Source organism: Oryx dammah, unplaced genomic scaffold (assembly GCF_014754425.2).
Source record: "Oryx dammah isolate SB20612 unplaced genomic scaffold, SCBI_Odam_1.1 HiC_scaffold_5, whole genome shotgun sequence".
Classification (NCBI taxonomy): domain Eukaryota; kingdom Metazoa; phylum Chordata; class Mammalia; order Artiodactyla; family Bovidae; genus Oryx; species Oryx dammah.
Genome location: NW_024070189.1, coordinates 66,923,367 through 66,934,394, shown reverse-complemented (window position 1 = coordinate 66,934,394; position 11,028 = coordinate 66,923,367). Strand labels below are relative to the sequence as shown.

The 11,028-nt window shown below is 43.6% G+C and overlaps 1 long non-coding RNA gene across 1 annotated transcript; it reads right to left on the bottom strand.

Moving 5' to 3' along the window:
* Positions 1–1,796: 1,796 nt before the first annotated feature.
* Positions 1,797–4,860, bottom strand: LOC120863746. Its single transcript, XR_005721069.1, has 2 exons — positions 4,558–4,860; positions 1,797–4,420 (listed from the first exon to the last, which is right to left on the bottom strand). It is a non-coding gene; the product is annotated as an uncharacterized LOC120863746 (long non-coding RNA).
* Between the last annotated feature and the right edge of the window lie 6,168 nt (positions 4,861–11,028).

Below are 11,028 nucleotides of genomic sequence, written 5' to 3'. Positions count from 1 at the left end.
AGTGTTTGGAACCATTTGTTTAGCCTGCTGCCCCTGATTCATGAGCTTTGAGAGCGTAACCCATACCGTTAATTCTCAGAAGTCCAGGCCCAGCTCAAAGCCCCTTGGGCCCCCTAAATGTTTTCTGAGTGAGTGACTCCACATTTAAATATTCATCTAGATGTAAGAAGATCAAGGAATGCTGAAGATAGTATCTGTGAGCTAGACTGCAAATACAGAAACAGTTGAGGGGGTAAATTGATGGCAGGAATGGACTCTCACATTCATACTGTATTAAGCTCACACAACAATTTGTTGAATGTTATTAAATTTCATGTTCACTGTAACATTAAGAATTAGCACATATACCAATTTATGGATCAGGAAACTAAGGAGAACCAGCTAATTGTACAGCCTTGTTCAAGCAGAATTGATGGCACCAGCTACTTTAATTCCGAACATTGTCTCTAGCATGTGGCAACCTGCAATTTTCAGCTCATTTTCTTTATTGTCTAGGTATGTTTCTGCCAATTGTCTTTTCTCTTCCCAATCTCACTGGTTTGTAACCTCATTTTCCAGATGTGTTTTGTCCCCTCTACTTTTCCACACTTCCTCGTCCATCAAAGGGCCACTATTGAATAGAAAATGCCCCCGGTTTTCTCTGTGACCCTTACCCCCTTATTTCCCTGACCTTGTTGATTCTCCAGCTATTCTCCCTGCCTTGCTCTCACTTTCATGGAGAAAAGTGAAGTGAAAGAACCTTAAGATATGAGTTCTAAAAAATATATATATATGAGTTCTAGTTTTGATTCACTATCCATTTAAGTCCTTTATTTACACTCCAGTGTTCACACACACACACACACACATACACACAATCACGCCGGGTAATTCCAAGAATTGTCAAAGTATTAACTAAAGTCATACATGTAAAAACACTTCATAAAGTCCTAAAGAACTAAAGAAATGCATGTTGTCCTTTACTATGTGACTCTTATACAGACGGGAATGTCCAGGGTGCCATTAAGTAATGAATCTATGAAGGAATTGCTGGGAGCCGCAAAATTGCTGACAAGTGGCTCTAAGCAGGCCCAGAAACCAGTGCCCCCTCCCAGAGAAGCAAGTACCTCTGAACAGCACCCCAGAAAAAAAGTGGGTAGGAGAAAATAATTTGGGGAGTTTAGTTCCTCTAATTCCCATAGAAAGGCTAATGATTATGGCATGGGTATGTGCGGTGGACTTTGGGTAGGCATGGGTTTAAGCTGGACTGATCTGAGACCTGAAGTCAGCCCTAGGGCCGTGGGAAAACCTTATACATTTTCTGAGGTCCTGATTGCTCACCTGTAAAGTGAAGATAAGAATACATAACTCATACAGTGTTTGCAAGCATTACATTAAATATAAAAGTGTTGACACAGACAAGTTTTTCAAAAAATCCAGCTGTGATAATAGGGACCATGCTTTGTTAGGCCTCTGTGCATAAATATATGTGCCTTCAACATATATTTTCTGAGCAGATATGTCAGTGAACTGTTTTCTAAGTAAGAAGGTTGGGAGGGTAAACCTACCAATGAGAAGTACAGGAAGCTAACACTGAACTGGGCATCTGTGGTCAGTGTGGAGCCTCGGCCTGTCTGAACCAGTAGTTAAAGGGAGATAAAGTATAGAGAAGGGATTTCCTGGTGGTTAAGTGGTTAACACTCCATGTTTCCACTGCAGGAAGCATGGGTTCCATTCTTGGTCAGGGGACTAAGATCCCACATGCCATGTGGCTTGGCCAATTAATAAATAATGTAACACTAAAAAATAAAAATAAGTAAATTTAAGAAATTTTAATAAATGTAAAAAAAAATTAATATATTGTATAGATGGACAGGTAGGAGATCACACACTTTCTGATAAAATAGCGACTAACTCTCCAGACCCCACCAGCCTTGCTCAGCTTCTCTTCTCCATCTTAGAACTCAGAAGAAAGGAGACTGAAATGAAGATGTACAGCCTACAAAAAAGAAAGGGCCATGTGTACCAAGAGGTCAGTGACCCCCAGGATGACAACTACCTCTGTGAGTGACCCCACTGGCCCATTCACAGACAAGGCCTTGGAACAATAATCTCACCTCACCATTTGGTCTCCCAATCACCCTCTTTCTCTATGACACGGGGTACAGGATCAAGGCTAAATGCCCTGAGCATCCTGGTTCTTTCTGAAGGTCTTTATAACCAGCAACATCACTATACCTCCCCTCATCCCTGTGGCTCTCGCCTCCAGATTGTGAGAAGTGTCAGAACTTCATCAGCAGCTGTGCTGCTCACGGGCCCTCTACTTTGTAAAGGACTATGCAGTGGAGAAGGGGCATGCCGCCTGCTCAGCCCTGGGTTGAGTATCAGACCATCAGGCATCTCTGAGGCTGGGCTTAGAGTGTGGCACAAGGCATCTGATCTGCCGCTGGGCCTGCGGGCCAGATTACAGACGATGAAGAGGCCGCCAATAGCAGACACTTCTGGCTGGTGAGAAACCCCCCTCTTCCCCTGTTCTCTGACCTCCAATCGCTGTGTGGCAGGGTGGGGAGGCGGGGACCTCACGTCTACATGCGAGGTTGTGGATGGTGATGACACAGTCAGCCCTGTGCACTGTATGCACTGTGCATGAACACGGGACTTCTACCTAAAGATCAGAGGAGAGGTGGGAGCAGCACAGTAGTACAGGCACACAGAAGTGGCTCCTCCCATGTGGGGCCCTTGCCCTGAGTGGACCAATAGCCTCGGACATGGAGGTGATGATGAAGGAGCTTGCCACGTGGTCACAGCTGGCAGCTGAATCCATGCAGGCTGAACAGCACTGATGACAGCAGAGGGATTCTATTACCTCCCACCAAAAAATAAAAAGAGAGAGAGAAGTAAGCTTTTAAGTCTTTTTCTGACACTCAGATCACCAAAGGGAGAAACTGCTATGAGTATGTGGATGGAAGGGACCAACCGGATGAGGTGAATGCAGTGAGTCTGCAGGGTCTAGAGGATGCTCCTCCCTCAAGCCCCTATCCCTTTCCTCTCCCAACCTGCCTCCCTCAATAGCTTTCACATCTTCTTTCCTCTTTTTCCTCCATAACATGCTCTTTCATTATAAAAGACATTAGAAAGAAAGAAATAGAAATATAGTATATGCCCTCAAAATATAAATCTCTATGCTGCACAAAACTGAGGTACTTGAAAGCAACTTGAGAAGTCTGGATTCACCAGGGACACTTTAACTCACCTAATTAACACTTACCAAGCACTTTCTACGTTCCATTTTAAACAGTGGAGTTCATTACTGAAGTTCATTACACACAACCCATGTCCTTTTAGAATACTTACTGCAGACAGACATTAACAGTTGATCTTAGGAATATGTAACTTCAATTTTTCTATTTTTGAAGAACTTCTCAGTCCCAGGATAACCTACCATGGGGGATCTTGAGTCCATGAGAGAAGCAACCTCCCCAGGCTCAGTTCCAGCGAGAAGTGGGCCCTGAGGCCTGGGGAGGAATGCAGGGCAGGATGGCTGTGAGCACGGCCTTTTTCTGAGGGCCTCTTCTTTCATCAGAGGAGGCAGAAAGTGAATAAACTATTATTGTTCTGTGTCTCGAGCTAACTCAGAATGCTCTCCAAGTTTCCATGGGGCAGGGGGCACAAGTGAATGGGACCCTGAATGCACACGGGTAGACGGTAGAATAGCCTCGGGAGAGAAGGCAGGCTGGCGTAAATGCTGAGGGGTGCGTGCTAGCTTAGAAGCACCAAGTTCTGTGGAATACAAGAGAACTTAATTTACAGTTTAGAGGAGCTAGAAGTCACCAGTCTTATGACCAGTCTAGGTGGAGACCAGTCTGGAACTGGGCTCTGGAAAATGGCTAATTAGGTAAGGAAAGAAAAGCATTCCAGCCAGGAAGAGGAAAAGAAACAGAATCTGGAGATAGGAATTCACATGACGTGATCAAAGGTATGAACAGAAGGTCCCCAAGAGGGGTGGTGGGGGCAGTGATGGCCTCAGAGCCTAAAGGCGAGGAGCTGGGTGTGGGTCTGACAGGTGGAAGGAACTCGTTATCTGTGCTTTCTTTCCCTTTTCCAACCTCAACCCCAGGTATGTGAACTGTGCTCAGGACGACGGGGAGCAGAATTTGGTGTCCTTCCAGTATCACAGACAGATCTTCTACTGAACCTGCTGGGTGGTCAGGCCAGGCTGTGAGCTGCTGGTCTGGTACAGGGATGAGTATGGCCAGCATCAAGTAGGGCAGCAGGTGTAAGAGTGAGCTCACAGTCAGGAGAGGTAAGCGCCACCACTCTTCCAGCACCCTATGCCATCCTGGGGAGCTTCCCTGGCCCAGCTCTAAAGCAGAGTACAATCCACTCTGAAGTCAGTGAAGTCTCAATTAAAATGCCTCAGAAATTGTTTCATTTCATATGACTGTTAGGAAAAAAATTTATATTAAAAATGTTAATTCTAGTTTTTAATATTGCATGCAAAAAGTATGTAACATCACATTCTGCTGAAAGGCTTAGAGGCAAAAAAGCAAGTTTTCTAGCACCTACCAGCTCTCTCACCTTTAGCTGTTTCTTCCTCATTTCCTCCACATTTCTAAGTGACACATGTACACTGATTTCCATTCAGTCACTGTTTTAGTTCATTGTCAGACCGGGCTCCATGCACTGAAACAGACAGAACTACTGCTCTGGGGTAGCACGTGCTTAATACTAGACAGGGGCTGGTTCTCTGAGGAAAAACAGTCCAGGAAAAGTGCCTCAGATCAGTGTGAGCAGAAGAGGAGTGTGGTGCAGTGATAGCTTATGGTGAACAGTGTTGGATTTGTGATCTCTGAAGAAGAATGTTTAGCTTTAGGACCAGGGACCAGGCTTGATCACTCAAGAGCTTTTGTGTAGCAGAGTTATATTAAAGTATGAAATGGGACAGAAAAAGCTTCTGACATAGACATCAGAAAGGGGATGGAGAGTACCCCCTTGCTAGTCTTAGCAAGGGAGCTGTATACTTTTCAATTGGTTATTAACAATAAATCAAAAGAATGTCTCAAGTCTGCAAAGGTCTTACCAGACCCACACTACCACAATATATATTTTTAAGATAACAGGATTAGAACTAAAAATAGAAAGATCTTACCAGACCCACAGACCAAAGCCTTTGACTGTGTGGATCACAATAAACTGTGGAAAATTCTGAAAGTGATGGAAATTCCAGACCACCTGAGCTGCCTCTTGAGAAACCTATATGCAGATCAGGAAACAACAGTTAGAACTGGACATGGAACAACAGACTGGTTCCAAATAGGAAAAGGAATACGTTAAGGCTGCATATTGTCACCCTGCTTATTTAACTTGTATGCAGAGTACATCATGAGAAACACTGGCCTGGAAGAAGCACAAGCTGGAATCAAGATTGCTGGGAGAAATATCAATAACCTCAGATATGCAGATGACACCACCCTTATGGCAGAAAGTGAAGAGGAGCTAAAAAGCCTCTTGATGAAAGTGAAAGAGGAGAGTGAAAAAGTTGGCTTAAAGCTCGACATTCAGAAAACTAAGATCATAGCGTCTGGTCCCATCATTTCATGGGAAATAGATGGGGAAACAATGGAAACAATGTTAGACTTTTATTTGGGGGGGCTCCAAAATCACTGCAGATGGTGATTGCAGCCATAAAATTAAAAGAGGCTTACTCCTTGGGAGGAAAGTTATGACCAACCTAGATAGCATATTCAAAAGCAGAGACATTACTTTGCCACCAAAGGTCCGTCTAGTCAAGACTATGGTTTTTCCTGTGGTCATGTATGGATGTGAGAGTTGGACTATAAAGAAAGCTGAGAGCTGAAGAATTGATGCTTTTGAACTGTGGTGTTGGAGAAGACTCTTGAGAGTCCCTTGGACTGCAAGGAGATCCAACCAGTCCATTCTGAAGGAGATCAGCCCTGGGTGTTCTTTGGAAGGACTGATGCTAAAGCTGAAACTCCAGTACTTTGGCCACCTCATGTGAAGAGCTGACTCATTGGAAAAGACCCTGATGTTAGGAGGGACTGGGGGTAGGAGGAGAAGGGGACGACAGAGGATGAGATGGCTGGATGGCATCACCGACTCGGTGGACATGAGTTTGAGTGACCTCTGGGAGTTGGTGATGGACAGCGAGGCCTGGTGTGCTGTGACTCATGGGGTTGCAAAGAGTCAGACACTACTGAATGACTGAACTGAACTGAACCAGACCCACATGGACATCACCATATGGTCAATACCAAAATCTACACATGGACATCACCAAATGGTCAATACCGAAATCAGATTGATTATATTCTTTGCAACCAAAGATGGAGAAGCTCTATACAGTCAGCAAAAACAAGACCGGGAGCTGACTGTGGCTCAGATCATGAACCCCGTATTGCCAAATTCAGACTTAAATTGAAGAAAGTAGGCAAAACCCACTAGACCATTCAGATATGACCTAAATCAAATCCCTTACAATCATACAGTGGAAGTGACAAGCAGATTCAAGGGATTAGATCTGATAGACAGAGTGTCTGAAGAACTATGGATGGAGGTTCGTGACATTGTAGAGGAGGCAATGATCAAAACCATCCCCAAAAAACAGGAATGCAAAAAGGCAAAATGGTTGTCTGAGGAGGCCTAACAAATAGCTATGAAGAGAAGAGAAGCGAAAGGCAAAGGAGAAAAGGAAAGATATACACATTTGAATGCAGAGTTCCAAAGAATAGCAAGAAGAGATAAGAAAGCCTTCCTCAATGATCAATGCAAAGAAATAGAGGAAGACAATAGAATGGGAAAGACTAGAGATCTCTTCAAGAAAATTAGAGATACCAAGGGAACATTTCATGCAAAGATGGGCACAATAAAGGACAGAAATGGTATGGACTTAACAGAAGCAGAAGATATTAAGAAGAGGTGGCAAGAATATACAGAAGAACTATACAAAAAAGACCTTCATGACACAGATAATCACGATGGTGTGCTCACTCATCTAGAGCCAGACATCTGGGAATGCGAAGTCAAGTGGGCCTTAGGAAGCATCACTATGAACAAAGCTAGTGGAGGTGATGGAATTCCAGTTGAGCTATTTCAAATCCTAAAAGATGATGCTGTTAAAGTGCTGCACTCAATATGCCAGCAAATTTGGAAAACAGCAGTAGCCACAGGACTGGAAAAGGTCAATTTTCATTCCAATCACAAAGAAAGGCAATACCAAAGAATGCTCAAACTACTGCACTCATCTCACATGCTAGCAAAGTAATGCTCAAAATTCTCCAAGCCACGCTTCAACAGTACATGAACCATGAACTTCCAGATATTCAAGCTGGATTTAGAAAGGCAGAGGAACCAGAGATCAAACTGCCAACGCCCGTTGGATCATCAAAAAAGCAAGAGAGTTCCAGAAAAACATCTATTTCTGCTTTATTGACTATGCCAAAGCCTTTGACTGTGTGGATCATAACAAACTGTGCAAAGTTCTTCAAGAGATGGGACTACCAAACCACCTTCCTCCTGAGAAATCTGTATGCAGGTCAAGAAGCAATAGTTAGAATTGGACATGGAACAACAGACTGGCTCCAAATCGAGAAAGGGGTACATCAAGGCTGTATATTGTCACCCTGCTTATTTAACTTGTATGCAGAGTACATCATGAGAAATGCTGTGGATGAAGCACAAGCTGGAATCAAGATTGCTGGGAGAAATATCAGTAACCTCAGATATGCAGATGACACCACCCTTATGGCAAAAAGCAAAGAAGAACTAAAGAGTCTCTTGATGAAAGTGAAAGAGGAGAGTGAAAAAGTTGGCTTAAAACTCAACATTCAGAAAAGTAAGATATGGCATCTGGTCCCATCACTTCATGGGAAATAGATGGGGAAACAGTGGCAACGGTGACTGACTTTATTTTGAGGGGCTCCAAAATCACTGCAGATGGTGACTGCAGCCATGAAATTAAAAGAGGCTTACTCCTTGGAAGAAACGGTATGAACAGCCTGACTTCAGGCTCTACTACAAAGCCACAGTCATTAAGACAGTATGGTACTGGCACAAAGACAGAAATATAGATCAATGGAACAAAATAGAAAGCCCAGAGATAAATCCACACACCTATGGATACCTTATCTTCGACAAAGGAGGCAAGAATATACAATGGAGTAAAGACAATCTCTTTAACAAGTGGTGCTGGGAAAACTGGTCAACCACTTGTAAAAGAATGAAATTGATCACTTTCTAACACCACACACAAAAATAAACTCAAAATGGATTAAAGATCTAAACATAAGACCAGAAACTATAAAACTCCTAGAGGAGAACATAGGCAAAACACTCTCCGACATAAATCACAGCAGGATCCCCTATGATCCACCTCTCAGAATACTGGAAATAAAAGCAAAAATAAATAAATGGGATCTAATTAAAATTAAAAGCTTCAGCACAACAAAGGAAACTATAAGTAAGGTGAAAAGACAGCCTTCTGAATGGGAGAAAACTAGCAAATGAAGCAACTGACAAACAACTAATCTCAAAAATATACATGCAACTTATGCAGCTCAATTCCAGAAAAATAAATGACCCAATCAAAAAATGGGCCAAAGAACTAAATAGGCATTTCTCCAAAGAAGACATATGGATGGCTAACAAACACATGAAAAGATGCTCAACATCACTCATTATCAGAGAAATGCAAATCAAGACCACAATGAGGTACCATTTCACACCAGTCAGAATGGCTGCGATCCAAAAGTCTACAAGCAATAAATGCTGGAGAGGGTGTGGAGAAAAGGGAACCCTCTTACAGTGTTGGTGGGAATGCAAACTAGTACAGCCACTATGGAAAACAGTGTGGAGATTCCTTAAAAAATTGCAAATAGAGCTGCCTTATGACCCAGCAATCCCACTGCTGGGCATACACACCAAGGAAACCAGAATTGAAAGAGACACATGTACCCCAATGTTCATTGCAGCACTGTTTATAATAGCCAGGACATGGAAACCACCTAGATGTCCATCAGCAGATGAATGGATAAGAAAGCTGTGGTACATATATATAATGGAGTATTACTCAGCCATTAAAAAGAATAAATTTTAATCAGTTCTAATGAGATGGATGAAACTCAAGCCAATTATACAGAGTGAAGTAAGCCAGAAAGAAAAACACCAATACAGTATACTGACACATATATATGGAATTTAGAAAGATGGTAATGATGACCCTGTATGTGAGACAGCAAAAGAGACACAGATGTATAGAACGGACTTTTGGACTCTGAGGGAGAGGGAGAGGGTGGGATGATTTGGGAGAATGGCATTGAAACATGTATACTATCATGTAAGAAACGAAGTGCCCGTCTAAGTTCGATACAGTATACAGGATGCTTGGGGCTGGTGCATGGGGATGATCCAGAGAGATGATATGGGGTGGGAGGTGGGAGGGGGATTCAGGATTGGGAGCTTGTATACACCCCTGGTGGATTCATGTCAATGTATGGCAAAACCAATACAGTATTGTAAAGTAAAATAAAGTAAAAATAAAATTTTTTAAAAAGTTATGACCAACCTAGACAGCATATGAAAAAGCAGAGATATTACTTTGCCAATAAATGTTGTCTATTCAAAACTATGGTGTTTCCCGTAGTCATGTATGAATGTGAGAGTTGGACTATAAAGAAAGCTGAGCACAGAATTGATGCTTTTGAACTGGGATGTTAGAGAAGACTCTTGAGAGTCCCTTGGACTGCAACGAGATCCAACCAGACACACTTGATGGGAGACAGATCTTGCATGTCAATGCTAAGATGATTAGTAGGGCAGGCCTTACCATGACAAACCAGCTACCTAACCAAAAGCTTCCTCTTTCAGCAGAACCAAAGCCCAAGATCCACCCATGTGCTCCTGCTCTCTGGCCTTCTCCAGTCAGAAATTCTTGAACCAACATGTTAAATGCAATCACCCCTCTCAGATCCTCCTGAAAACATCTGCAAGAGACCACCTCCAACCAGAGGATCCCTCCCCAGGCAATCAAAATCAGCAGCAGCAATATTCTGATCTACACAGCTGGAGTGGCAAACCTGAGAGTCGAGAGTCCAAGGAAAAGCCCCAACCTTTGCTGAAAAGCATAAGGCTGAGGAGGATTTCAAGGGCCTCTTCCTACTCATCCAGAGGACAAATGGGGGGTTCCAGGGTACACAAGAGAATGAGGGAAGAGCCCAGCACAGGCAAGGAAGTGAGTCCAGAGGACCCAGGCAAATTATTCATGAGGGAAGGAGTCTCAAGAATTATGAGTCAAGTATGGAGACTGTGGATAAGGCTCTAAGGATAGATCAAGTCTCATCACGCACCAGAGGACACACACAGGGGAGAATCCCTATGTTTGCAGGGAATATGAGTGAAGCTTCAGTGAGAAGTCAAGTCTCATTAAGCACCAGAGGACACATACAGGGGAGAAGCCCTATGTCTGCAGGGAGTGTTGGCAAAGCTTCGGTCGGAAGTCAACTCTCATCACACACCAAAGGATACACACAAGCGAGAAGCCCTGTGTTTGCAGGGAGTGTGGGCGAAGCTTCAGTAAGAAGTCAACTCTCATTACACATCAAAGGACACACACAGGGCAGAAGCCTTGTTTGCAGGGAGTGTGAGTGGAGCTTCAGTGTGAATTCACATCTCATCAAGCACCAGAGGACAGACACTGGGGAGAAGCCCTATGTTTGCAGAAAGTGTGGGTGAAGCTTCATTCAGAAGTCACATCTCATCACACACCGGAGGACACACACACGGGAGAAGCCCTGTGCTTTTAGGGAGGGTGAGTGAATCATTACCAATAAACACATCTTAGCCACAGGAGGATTACTGCAGCCACCACATACCTCAGCTCTGACGGGGCCTCAGAGGAGGTCTATGACCCATCACAGTCCCGGAGAGTGTGATGAGAGACTTTCTTGGTGGTCCAGTGGCTAAGACTCCGTGCTCCCAATGCCAAGACCTATGTTCAACGGAACTAGGTCCCACATGCTGCAATTAAGACCTAGC